The sequence below is a fragment of the Cylas formicarius genome, unplaced genomic scaffold, assembly GCF_029955315.1.
Source record: "Cylas formicarius isolate icCylForm1 unplaced genomic scaffold, icCylForm1.1 PGA_scaffold_8__14_contigs__length_24414737, whole genome shotgun sequence".
In the NCBI taxonomy this organism is placed as follows: Eukaryota; Metazoa; Arthropoda; class Insecta; order Coleoptera; family Brentidae; genus Cylas; species Cylas formicarius.
This window is the reverse complement of record NW_026844361.1, coordinates 6,540,043-6,554,254: the sequence shown is the minus strand read 5'-3', so window position 1 is coordinate 6,554,254 and position 14,212 is coordinate 6,540,043. Positions and strand designations below refer to the sequence as shown.

The 14,212-nt window shown below is 36.2% G+C and overlaps 1 protein-coding gene across 3 annotated transcripts in view; it reads left to right on the top strand.

The window, feature by feature from the left end:
- The first annotated feature begins 1,110 nt into the window (after nt 1-1,110).
- The window catches only part of LOC132706641 (TWiK family of potassium channels protein 7), a 398,964-nt gene continuing 385,862 nt past the window's right edge, over nt 1,111-14,212 (top strand). For 2 of the 3 annotated variants that reach the window (XR_009619615.1, XM_060678102.1), the window contains exon 1: nt 1,111-1,361. The gene's annotated coding sequence lies outside the window, so the exon portion shown is untranslated. The remainder of the gene's footprint in view (nt 1,362-14,212) is intronic. The other variant, XR_009619616.1, reaches the window with a different exon arrangement.

Sequence of the window (14,212 nt, the reverse complement as noted above, 5' to 3'; positions counted from 1 at the left end):
AAGCTGCCTCGCTAATTAGCCTCGAATTTTCGTCGAATTATCCCTAAAAAAGGCCACCTAATTGGGCTGTTGCTTTGCCCGAGCGTATATTTGTTTGCAGTAAATAGGTCGTTTCACAATTTATCCGTTCCCGACACGCACGTCTTCTTTCAAATTCCATTTATAAACGTCATTTATTGTTCGTCCCGACACCAAACGAATCGAATGAATATTAATTTACATCATCTCCTTCTCCCCCCTTTCGTCTATAATCGTTCGCAAACTTCGAAGCGAAGATTCTATTGTGTCGCGTAATTGTTAATCGTAGTTTACGGAATTGAATTTGAGGAACGCCATTATAATATTTGATATCCGTTTTTGTTTCAGACTGTGTCCCTGAGGAGTACGACAATTGACGACGAAAAGAAAAAACGATCTTGAAATTAAATGACACTTCCTGTTTTTCTTGAACTTATATATATATATATATATATATATATATATATATATATATATATATATATATATATATATATATATATATATATATATATATATATATATATATATATATATATATATATATATCTGTGTGTGTGTGTGAGTGTGTGTAAAAAAGGATTTAAAACTCATAAACGGAATAATAACAGGTCTAACATACCCACAGAAGAAGAGCGAGAAAATCCAGAGATAGGATAAGACATGGGTTGGAAATAACACGACACTATCGATGACATTAGTACCAAGCAGCTCATATGGTACCTGAATTTCAAAGAGTATCTTAAATTGAAACCCTCAGAGAAGAAGAAAGCGAGGAACGCCACGTAACCGTTCAAGAAACGAAGCTCGGGCCAGAGGTCTGAAGGAGCAAAAGACAACCTCGTACTTGGAACTCGAGGTATGTCCCGTCTCGCCCCTCCGCCGCGCCCCAAACCAAATATTTTCGTTTGCGTATCATATTTGCTTAAGAACACCGAAATACACCGAGTCGGCATTAGCAGAAGTAATCCTGCTACCAGCAGGAAATCGATCGGGGGCCTCCCCACCCGTCCGCTTCTCAACTCCTTCCACTGTTTTACCCCCACTCGACGGTCCCGGAGATTCTGCCGCCAGGAGAGTGTGACTTTGACCGTCGCCAGCGTTGCGTGCCCTCGCGAAATAGGGGTTGAAATCTCTCGCCGTCGCGGTAGCCGCAGTAGCGATCGTCGCGTGTGAATTATTCAGTGCGATTGGGACTCTTTCAATACGCCCCCACGGTAGAGGTTGATTTATTTTGATCGAAGAGGAGTCAGGGGGGTTGATTGGTTACGAGGTAGGGCGGATTTTCATTTTGAATTACTGTACGGGCTTGTTGCCGGTATGGAACTTTGACGTGTTTCAAGGTAAGCTTCAATTTGCTGATGAATGCTCGATTTCGTATGCCGGTTTAAGGATCCAATAGTGCAGAATTTGTGTGTAGGGGTCTTAATTTTGGTATTTTTTCTCGATATCTCTGTTATTTTTATAGATCAAAAAGGGCGGTTTTCGCGACAGTGTGCTCCTTTTTTGTAAAACTGAAGATGCGTTACCAACATTTCACAGTTTTTAAGATACATTAATTTTTCAAAATTTTGCATTTTTGTAATAGAGGCTTTGTAGAATGCACCTTTTCTGGGAAACAGTGAAATAAAAATTAAATGCAGTATAGTAAGCCATGAATTACAATAATTGATAGTTACATATTACTAGCAATTATAACTGGCCGCCATTCATCGAGGGATCTTCTTATAAAAACCCAACATTTTCAAGACAACCTATAGAGTTCCTTTTTTGGCAATAATTTTTTTGTAGCGTAAAATAATAAACAAACAAAATATTTAAATAATAATATACATTAATTTTTCAAAATTTTGCATTTTTATAATAGAGCTTTTGTAGAATGCACCTTTTCTGGGAAACAGTCAAATAAAAATTAAATGCAGTATAGTAAGCCATGAATTACAATAATTAATAGTTACATATTACTAGCAATTATAACTGGCCGCCATTCATCGAGGGATCTTCTTATAAAAACCCAACATTTTCAAGACAACCTATAGAGTTCCTTTTTTGGCAATAATTTTTTTGTAGCGTAAAATAATAAACAAACAAAATATTTAAATAATGTGCAATATGCAAAGTTGTAATTTTTTGAATTTCATTTGAAAGAACCACTGGTGCCATTTGCGAATGGAAGGGATAAAGGAATTGCCGCTCGAAGTTTTAATAGGTCGTATTCTAATAAAAGAATCAGAAATACAGATTTCAATATCGCAGAGGCCACATAACAGGTCCGTCGGTTCCATCTTTGACAAAAGTTGTCATCTCGAAATGCTCTTAAGAACTTCGAGTTATGACCTAAGCCACCAACTTGGTGTAGGTGTAGGTTTGTTAATTTAGTATTTATCGAGACGTTATTTATGTAAATTCTGGACGTATTTTACCGTTTCCGTAAATTTTGGACACCAGGTGTAAATTTAAAAATATAATGAAAGATTCAAACCAAGATTGAGACTATAGTACTTGGAGTAACATTTAGTCATGAAGGTATGTAAAATATATATTTGTTTATTTATCTTATTTGTTACTGAAATGACTGAGCGGTATGTCAAAGTTTTTATGATTTATACTCACCGCAATGTTCAAATAAGTCAAGAGATTCGGAACGTTTGATGTAATTGAACCAGCAAAGCATAAGCAGATTTTGAATAATTCGTATTTTTTAAAAAACTATATATTTATTAATTATATATAGCAATGACATCAAATTTAATCAATGTACTGTAATTTATAATTGTGCATTAAAACAGAACAAAAAAACATTCGAGGATCGGACGGCATAACATGATTCGATTCGTGATTCCAAGAAATATTGTTTTTTAGCAGTTCATTCAGCAAAGTTAAATTTAAAATATAATTTTCAAACTACCGTTCTGGTTTTAGAGCATTTTCCGATTATCGCAAGTTTGTTCAACTGCCACTGACGCAGCAGAGCAGAATTTCTGTAGTTCCTCTGGTGTTATAGGCTGATAGCACAATCTAATTAGAAAGAGTGTCAGAAATCGAAACTAATCCAGATTGCGATGTCGGGTGCCGTTTCCATCTGAGTTCGTACCGCCTATTTCCTTTTTACGACCACCGGGCGAAAATCGGATCGAAAGACAGTATATATAAGACCCCCACGCCGGCCACTTTGCTTTGATTTCTTTTAAAACGAGTTTGTAATACTGCCGGAAGGCGCTCTTTGAGAGGTGTCAGTCATGCCTGAAACTCTTGGAAAACGGCTTAAAAGCGAAAAAGCAAAAACTTTTAAACTCGTGCGGCATAGTCGGCATGGTGACGTTGGAGGTCGATCTTTTGCGCCGAACGTATAAAAATTCCTGAGACGCGGTAGCGTGAAATTTAAATAACCCAACGGGTGTGTAAAATTCGAAAGGCATTTTTTCCCCAAAATCGATTTCGGGTAGCTTGAAATTTGTATTTATCATTTTATGTTGAAATTATTGGGATAAATACAACAATATTTTCCAGTCTTGTAATGCAATTGCATATGCAATTGATTAAAGAGAAGAGGATTTCAGTTTAGCAGTGGAGGGAGTTGAAGAAATTCTCTTTTTTTTAGTGTTACATGATGTAACATGTTTTTCTTGAATTCTGAGATTAGTCTCTCTATTTTGGAACATAGTTGCCAAGGTTTTAAACTCACAAGTGAGACTTTAAGACAAGTCTTATTCGTTAAAAATTTTAAGTTGCTCTTTATTAACTGAGAAAATCTCTCATACAAAATTTCTATTTTTTTGTGTTTAGTTTTTTTGAAATAAATGATTTTATTTTATTTTTTTGAGATGTTGCAATCACTAACATTTTAAGAAGATACAACATGGTGGTAATTATTCTCTAATATGACTTTGCAGTAATACAAATATGGTTGGACTGTATCGACGCACGTAATGTCAAAAATGCAGAAATAATTATTCTAAATTGATAGAGGACTTGAATCCTTGAGAACTTGTGCCCCAAGTCCTTTTAGACTATACTTGACTATTTTTAAATAACCAATAAACTCGAATAAAAGCTCATCTACCTATAAATTTCAAATCTCCGTATAAAAAAATAGAGGACATTGAAACACCGTAAACATACTACTTACCACTAAAAAGGAAATTAAAACCGTGAGGCTGGTGGCCTGGGGATACATAGTTGGGTTGCCAAATGCAAATTAAAATAGATGCTTTTGCTTTCGCTGCTAATATTTGAATAACTCATTTTCCATTTCAATTTTCGGCATTTTCATTCCAAATTTTTTCCTGTTTTTTTTTTTTAAATGTAATAGCCACATTGTATAGTTAATCTTTTATATTCAGCGGCGGATCCTATAAAATGTTTCAGAGGATTAAAGAAATTTTGATTTCTTTTGAATTATTTTAACACGCAAAGTATAACCTTATTTTTAACTAACTCTCTTTTATTTTATACGTTAATTTTGGAGATATAACTCAAAGTTATTATTTTTCAATGTGTCGAACTATACTAGCAGAGAAACATCTCTGTAAAAAGGGTTGCAAACGTTTCCTTTTTGAAAGATCTGGACAAAAGCCTAGAACACTTGGCCGCGGTTCTGATTTAGAACGTTTGTCAGCTAGTGCTGCGTGATTTATGGAATCAAAAAGAAATACTTAAAGTATTCGTTTCGCTAAGTATACCTTCAAACAAACTACATAAGCCTGAAACATGAAATTTCAATTTAAAATCCCAAGTTTTGGTGAATGTTATTGAGTGCTAGATTAATCAGAAACTGCCAAAACAATATTCAAGTTTACACTTACATTTTTTTCTATTTAAGAGACTTTTAAGCCCGGCAATAACAGTTCATCGGACCATCAACTTTAAATCCTGTAGTAAATGAAACAATAGGGCATCGAACCCCCCTTAACATACTACTGAGTCCTCGTCACATATCAAATCCGCCTCGAGATTGACGCTGTTCGTACGACTCGTGTTTGCGAACTTCCCTCTCGAAAACTTCGACGACGGGCATTCGTTTTCTGCCCCTAAATACCTACTTTATATCTCCGACTGCGGACGTGATAAATCTCCACCCGGCAAAGTAGTTGTAACTTAATTGAAAACTGCTGTAGTTTTGTCGAGGGGGAGGAACGCCCGTCCCGCGGCTCCCCGCAGGGGGCCTCCTCCTTAAGTGCGTCGGGGGTGGTTTATTACCACTTAATGCTGCGCATTTTTTTTTTAAATCTACGCGTAATGGTTTGACGGGGAAGGAAACTTTGAAATATGGATTTTTTAGGCACAGTTGTTGTTTTTATTGAATAAATATATATTTACAAAAGTTTGGCTTTATAAAGCCACATGCATTTCAGGGCGATATGAAACGCATTTCTCAAATTGATAAACTTAAGTTCATGGAGTATTTAATATTATAGTTTTTGACTTGGTTTCCTATCCTGCTAATAATTGAAATATACTCTACAATCAAATACTTTTAAAAAATCAGAAACTTACATATTACCAAAAAAATTGTAGTCCCAAATGATGTACTTGTAAGTATTAAGCCAAATCAAATACGGGCTACACTAAGCGATACGGCTTGTTTTTTTATTTATAGGCATTGATACCTTAAACATTTGAGTGTTTAGAGGGTTTTATATTTTCTTCTTTTGCTAACGTCTCTGTCACTTTTCATCTTGTAAATTTAGTTGATTTTAAGTAAAGATTTTGATAAGCTCAATCATACAAGGTAAAAATATTTCTTGGATTATTCATTGATCAAAAACTCAAACTCAAAATATTTTGGTCTTCTACAATATCCTAATCTCTACGGGGAAGTTTTTTGGACAAGATCAAGAAGTTTTGGAAAAATATTTTTCTACTACCGTCTGTAAAATAGCTATTACCCACCGATCTAGCATGCGGGAAGCGTCACTTTACCACGTCAGTTTCGTTTCCCATGAATCCGAGTCACTTCGGACATTTCCGGGATTTTACCGCACGGATTTGGGGGCAAACGGATGTTTTCGGAGATATTTCCCACGCTTTGAATTTTGACGTTTGTCAATTCTGAAGGTCATTCGTTGTTGTTTTGCGAAAATTTAACCAAAACTAACGGTCATAGAAAAAGTATAATATGCAACACGTTCGGTAAGCTTTTTAGCTCACTAGTGAGTCAAATGACGTTTACCGCACTTGTTGCATAATATACTATCATTTTACAAATAAAAAGTAATCGGATCAATGGGTGATAGTCAGCTCAGACTCTTGTAGAGAATGTTTTAGAAAATACAATATATTCATTTTTTCCTTTCGCTATATATATATCATTAAGAGATGCGGAACACATGAATATAATATTAGCAACAAAAATCTGTACCACTTACCGTTTTCAAGATTACATGTAAAAAAATGTGAAAATATATTAAAACCCTCTTGTCTAAATAAAAACCACTATTCTGTGGAAGAATTTTTTAAAGATGAAAACATAAAGTAATGTTAAATTGGGTTTGATCTTCAATGTATAGTCTTAATTTGGTTTTAACTTTATTCGTATAAAACTGTTTCCTTGTGTAACATTTTGTGTGCTTTAGTTTTGTTTGTTGACGATCCCCTAAATGAATTATATACTTTGTATATTATATTGTCGTTGAGAGGAATACTTTCGCTGTGTATTTTTGTGTTACCATTTAGGACTATGATTTGATGACACTCAAAATTCCTTGTCATATTAGATACTTTTTACAATTTTTTCCAAATTTCAATCAGCTACTTTTAAAAAATTTCTTACAAAAAAATGCATTTTCGAAATTGGTATACTTGGGTTTTAGTGAATTCTAACCTAAATTTACAAAATTTGGACCGTTTCGTTAGTAAGTAGAATATGGAACAAATATATTTAAAAATCGTACATTATAATTTTTTCTTAAGCATTTTTTTTTGAATGGAATTAAATTTGCAATACCTACGTTTTAGGAACAAAAGAAGAAGAAACAGAAATATAGTTTTGAAATGAACAGGTAATTAGCTAGTAGCAGTAAAGTTCTTAAATTGTAAAAATGACATTTCTGTCAGTACATATATTTAAATAAAACCCAATGATATGAAGCAAAAAACGAAAACTCAAGAGAGTAAGATTGAGAGAAAATTTATTGAAACAGATAGAGATGAAAAAGATAGTCCATGACCAATTGAGGAAAAAAAAAGAAGATAAGAAAACGCATCAAATTGTGATTTTACACAACGAACAGCTCAGTGTCTTTTAAAATAAGAGAAGTATCATCCGCCCAAAATTACATTACTAAACCAAGACGACCCCGACCGCAGACTACAATTTTATGAAATTGTGACACTGTTGAGCGATGAAATCACATTGTGTTTAAATGGTTTTCTTTCTTCAATTAAAATATTACGAACACCCGATATTTACAATTTTTACTTACTTACTCTCGCAGTTTCCTTTCCAAATTCAAATATATTCATATACTAGAGAGACAGATTTGATTTCACGAGAATAGTGCTCCGGCTTATTTTGCTTAACAAGGGCGTGAATATTTAAATACATGATTTCCCGGACAGTGGATTGGTAGAAGGACCTCCAAGATATCCAGATATTACTCCACTGGATTTTTTCCTCTCGGGATATTTCGAAATCCGTGGGTGTGTGGATTATAAGGAAAAGGTCTGTTATTATAAGGAAACACCACAGAATTTACATGATTCAAAATTTAGAATTAAATACCAAAGTGCGCATTCCAGCTCTTTATAAAATAACTTTGACAAGTTTGTGATACACCCTCTATATTTTAAATTATGATGACCGTGTGCGAGCATTTTGGTTAAAATTCAGTACTTTATTTTGAAATGAATTTGTTTCATATTTTAGAAATTCACTGTATATATGGCTTGGTTGTTCATACTTAGTTCAATTAGGCAACCCAACGACCTGTAAAATGAAATTTGAGGTGAATAAGCGTTTTCCAAACTATAAAAGCTTATTAATTTTTGCTTTTAAAGTGTACTTTGGTTGCCCTAGCTCTTGGTAGGCAGTGTGTAAAAGCATTGGTTTTCGTTAGTGTAGGAATGTAATAATACTTTTAACGACACTCGCAAAACACTGTGTGGAGATGCAGCTAGTTGAGGTCACTTTTTACTAGTTAAGAGGCCGACTTTATTTATCACAAACGAGTGGGATTTTTCTCTTCTTCTATAGCTACCGGTAGCTCGCGGAGGCAATTCTGATAGCTCTCACAACGATTTTAATTTTAAGGATACAAACTGCAAAAATCAGAGAAGCTTCAAAATTCCACAAAAAAACTAATTGTCTTAGGTAGGTCATAGGAGTAGCTCACTGTTTCTTCTAAAATTAACAAAGTAGCTCAGCACATTGAAGAGGTTGGCGACCACTGGTCTATACTATACATATCTAAAGTAAATGGATATATCCGACCTACTAATTGTAGTTCACTTAAAAACTCACCACAGAAATGATTCTCTACCTGATCTGGATTGCTTTATATATGTCCAGGTTAAAGTTTACATTTCAAAGAATTTCAAAGCAATCGTATATATTATATGGTATATATTTTCTAACGGCGGTGCTCTCAACAATTTTAGTAGTATTAGTAATTCACATGAAAATATAAACATAAAGAAGTGGTCCGAATACGAGTTGGAAAAAGCTCTTAAAGTAATTAAACCAAAATTCACAATGGGTCTAAGTTTAATTCTTCCTTTCGTTTCGTTTATTAAAAACTCGTGAGTCAAATGCCGTTTACCGCACTTGTTTCATAATATATTATTAATCCGTGTCATAGAAACCAAGCTGTTCCTGGTATGTGGAAAATGGCTTAAGCCATTTCCGTACACAAAAAAGACTGTAGATCACAAACTAGAGTCCTGTTTGCCTTATCTACAATTTTAGAATCTCTCCTACGGGACAAAATATGCCAAGAACCAAATAGTCCCTCAACATCATGGATCTTGTAAAGGAAGATGCACCATTGCCAATTTAACGACTATGCCTCAGTATATTTCTGAGGCTATTAATTTTTCAAAAGGGTTTGATGGCAAAGATCACAAAATTCTCATTCACAAGCAACGTCTATCTCTATTATCACACTTCCGATAAATAGATTGTTTCCTCAGGCGTTCCTCATGTCTCAATATTGAAGGCATAGGTGTTCAATATTTTCGTTAATAACTATGGTAAAAACCTTGATGTCAGTTTTTTTAAATATGAGGAAGACGTAAAAATTAAAAAAAAAAAACCGAATTCAAAAGATTGTCTTATTCTCCAACGTAGTTTGGAGCACATCAATAATTGGTCTCTATAAGGGGTGTTTTTTTTCGATGTATAGAACTTTAAGTTGCAATAAAACAACGATGGATTATTCGATTGACATGAATTTTATTTATCTGAAAGATAATCTTGTGGCATTACATTTTAAATATGATTTCTGGCATATGACCGCCACGACTTTTTTCAACATTTGTGGCAGTATATCGGCAATAACACGGAGAATGTTGTCTTCCAAATGGTCAAGCGTTTGTGGCTTATCCGCATAGACCAATGACTTTACATAGTCCCACAGAATGTAGTCTAGCGCTGTTAAATCACAAGATCCAAGATCCTTCCGCAAAATCTTCTATAAAGTGGATGGACGCAGATCCAATTCCTGTGGCGGATGGACTCATTCGAGTCTTCCTCAATGCTACGCTCTACAGGAGCAATAGCTTCTTCTGTACGCACCGTACGGCGTCTCTAAGAGTATACGTGGTGCGAAAACGTTCGATGGTTAATCGAATTAACTGCTCTGATGGACGATTTTGTCGACGATAAAATGGAAGTAGTGCGCGATACGTATTCCGCACAGAACCATTATTTTCTAAATAAAATTGCACTATTTGCAAGCATTGTTCAGGCGTGAGTCTATTCATGATGCATTGCCAAACGAAACTGAGAATAAATCACTTGACAGCTGTTAAATCGGTCGCCATCTTGTACAGTAATGTCAACTTAAAGTTCTATACATCGAAAATAATAACCCTATATAATAACTTGCAACTTAATAAAGATAAGTGTAATGTAGCCGTGAAATATGTCTTTCCAGTTCTAACACTTTATGTGACTTGAGAATAATATTCGACTCGAAATTATGTTTTGTTCCTCATGTTAATGAAGTAATGGCAGAAGCCTCAAAAAGCTATGGATTTATCGTACTTTGCACTAGAGACTTTTAAAAATGCAGAAGTTTCTAAGTTAGGCCACAATTGTCATATTAATACCCTGGAAAAATTCAGCGTATGTTTTTGAAGTATGTATGGTATAAGTTGAGAGGAGTATACCCCACCAGGCTTTTAGCATACAAAATAATTAAATATATTTGGTAATGTGTCTTAGTGATCGCCATGATTATCATTATTTAATGACTTTATATAAAATTTTAATTAACTTGTTTGATTGCTCTGACCTATTGTATAGATTAAATTATCTTGTTCGCCATATTAACTTTAGACACAGTAATACATTCTTTCTGGGCACACCAAGAACAAATATATTAAAATTTTGACGTATTTTCTTAATGTGCTACAAATACATTGCTCGGAAAGATTGGGATGTTTTTTGGCGATGTATTACGTTATTGCTGCTTGAGCTATAATTGTTAATTTTCCCATTCTCTTATGTTAGGCTAGACTTTAGGTTAAGTTTGGTAATATGATCATTCCTTCCAATGCCTCTTTAATTATTTAATATTACATCCTACCTGTTAGGTAGACCTTTTTAAATAAATGAATTAATTAATTCATTAATATTTTTTAAAAGTCAGCTAAAGAAACAGGTTTCAAATTTAATTATTCTTAAAACAAAATATATGACACTAGGAGAAAAAGAGTTTAGTGTTCAGAAGGTTATAACAGAGAATACCGAATATTATTTTCAAAAAGTAGAAAAAAGCTGTAACATAAGTGTTAAATCCGCAAAGCGAACACCCGGACAAGAACCGCGGAAGTTTAAATATTCAGTAGCCCGTAAGGTGTCGCCGCCATGTGGAAAATGTAGAGCTAAAAGAGAGGGAGAGCGCGCGCACGTGCGACTAAGAACGTGCTTAACGTTTTTCGCGTTCGAACTTGGCATCGATAGCACGCCGATAGTGTTGAACGCCCAAAAGAAAAAACTATTGTCTCCCTCCGCATTGCGTGTGCGTGTGAACCACCACCGTACCGAGACCGTGATCCTCAAGATCGAAGAGGAGCTGCTATTGGGGCCCCAGTCCAGCGAGACAGCAGCGACAAGAGGTTAGTGCCGTCTCTTCCCTCACGTCCACGTCTTGCGGGCTCTGCTTAAAAAAAAAAAATTACAGTCCGCTTTAAATTAACCTCAGGGTCGCGACGACCCATTTTGATCCTTCGACCGGGATGCCGGATGTTTCGCGATTTCTATATTTTCAATATTTTACATGCTCATTTTCTGCATCATATAAAAGTCATAGTGTTCGCTTGGCGTATTTCGTTCAAAACATTTATTTGTGGGTAGGTACATAAATGCATCAATAGGTTAAATCCTCCGTAGTTACAAAATTTATTTTTTTTTATTATTTTTTTGTTAGTAGATCCATATATAGATTATAAAAACAAGTGTTTGGGCGCACGGTTTGACTAAGGCCTACGATATCGCATTACGACCGTAGTGTTAATAACTTTTCAAAAAATTATCAAATAAAAAACGTTGTTTACTCCGCTTTGGTTTCTTTAACAAATAATAACAGAGTCGGTATTTGCCGTTTTTTTGTTACATTTCCTGTCGATTAGTACTACTTACGTAGCCGTTTATTTTTTGGTGTCTAGTTCTTTTACCATTTAATTCGAAATGACCGAAAAATTGAAAAGGCTCGTAATGAAACGCACTGCTGCTCTTAATCGGTTAAAAGAAACCTACGAGGTCGGGGTAAAGGTCGAGACCGATCCTTCAAAAAAAGTTCAATTTTTGGTTCGTGCCGATGAGTGTGACGAAATGTACGGTGAATTCGGCAAGTCTCATAATTCCGTAATTATGTTGCTTGCCGATGACGCAGAATTCGAGGAACACGATGCGGTTCGAAAACAGGCGGACATATATTACTACGCAATCAAAATGTTTAAACGCGATATTTATTCCACGGATGCCCCTGCATCTAGTCAAAACGCCAGTAATATTGAGCCTCCCCGCGAATCGGCCATTCAATTAAAAATGGACGTTCCTACTTTCGATGGGAATTTTAAATTCTGGTCGCCATTCATAGACATGTTTGATAGTCTCGTACATAATAACGTAGGGCTTTCAGACGTCCGAAAGTTTCATTACTTGCATCGAGCATTGAAAGGTGACGCGTTTAATGTTATTAAGGGTTTGAGTATTACGGAGAACAACTATTTAATCGCATATGAGGCTTTGCGTAAAAGGTATGACCATAAGCGTTTCACAGCCACCTGTCACTACCATGAGATTTTTAATGCGCCCGCGGTTCAAAAGCCCGCTGCTAGAGAACTCCGCGCCTTTTTGGACACTTTTTCAGAAAACATATCCGCTCTTAAAGCCCTTAAATTTAACACCGACAGTTGGGATTTTTTATTGTTTAACATGATGCTGCCAAAGCTGGATAGTCAGACACGCACTGAGTTTGAAAAGGAGTTCAGGACAACTGAGTTGCCAACATTTCAGGACATAAGCGATTTTCTTGAAGAATTCTGTAAGGCCTTGGACTCGGCGCAATTAATGAACTCTAACCCGTCTGGTCTTCGAAGTAAAACTCCAACCAGCTCTAATTTCATTAGAAAATCCACCTCGGCTTTCATAACCGACACGCCTGAACAAAGTTCTGCCCAAAAAAGCAAATGTATTGCGTGCTCTGGTAATCATATACTTTTTCGTTGCCAGGTCTTTCTGGCCAAGACTTCGCGCGACCGATCTACCCTTGTCAAGCAGCATAATTACTGCATCAATTGTTTACGGGCTCCACACAACCTAAAGCAGTGCCCCACCTCAGTACACTGCAAAATTTGCAAATTTCCACATCATAGTCTCCTCCAGTTTCCCAAGAATAACGAGGACGACAACTTAGCTCAATTCACTGAGCCCCGGCTCTTTACTAGTACCCCCAGCCACTCTCAGGCTTTGCCCAATGCAAACGCAAACGATTCCACTTGTGCAGCTGGCTTTCAGTCACCAAACTTGACTCTTGTCGGATCATCTGCCGTGTCATAACAATCCACAGTTCTACTGTCCACTATCGTAGCCCACGTGAAAGATATCTACGGATTCTTCCAAAAGGTGCGAATAATGCTAGATACAGGAAGCATGGCAAACTTTATCTCGCAGAACTGCGCAGACAGGTCTACCCCGTAAAAAAGTTTTGGTTCCCATAGAGGGGCTTAACAATATGTCGTCCAGTTGCAGCCAAGGTATGATCCAATGCCAACTCCGCCCTTGCGATAAGCTCGAACCTATATTCAACTTTGAAGCGATTATCTTGCCCAAAATTTGCTCTTCGCAGCCCAAAATGGTAATCGATCGATCACACTTGGCCCATATTCAACATCTGCCCCTTGCAGACCCTCAATTCAACATTCCAGGCGACACTGACCTGTTAATCGGTGCTGAATTATTACCCTACCTTTTAGAAAGGGGCCGCCTAGTCGGCAACCTTGATCAACCGGTAGCGCTTGAGACCGTCTTTGGCTGGATCCTGCAAGGCAGAGCCCAATGTTTGGCCTTCTCCAATCACGGAGCCAACACTTGATATTGGTCTTCAAAAATTTTGGGAACTTGAATCGATTTCAAGGTCCATACCTCCATCCCCTGATGACATCAAATGTGACAAATATTATAACGAAACTACCTACCGCGAGACCTCCGGGAGATTCGTAGTTTCACTTTCTTTTAAGCATTCCGCGCCCACGCTTGGAAATTCGTATAATCAAGCTCTTAAAAGGTTCAACCTCCTCGAAAAGCGTTTATCAAAGAATCCTAACCTCCGAGAGGCTTATGTTGATTTTATGACAGATTATTTGAAATCTGGCCACATGTCTTTGGTATCTTACTCCGCCCAAGGTTACTACCTCTAGGTTACTACATACCTCATTTTTGTATCTCCAAAGATACAAAAATTCGTGTCGTTTTTGACGCATCATGCGCCACATCAAACGGTGTTTCATTAAACGACACCCAGCTTAC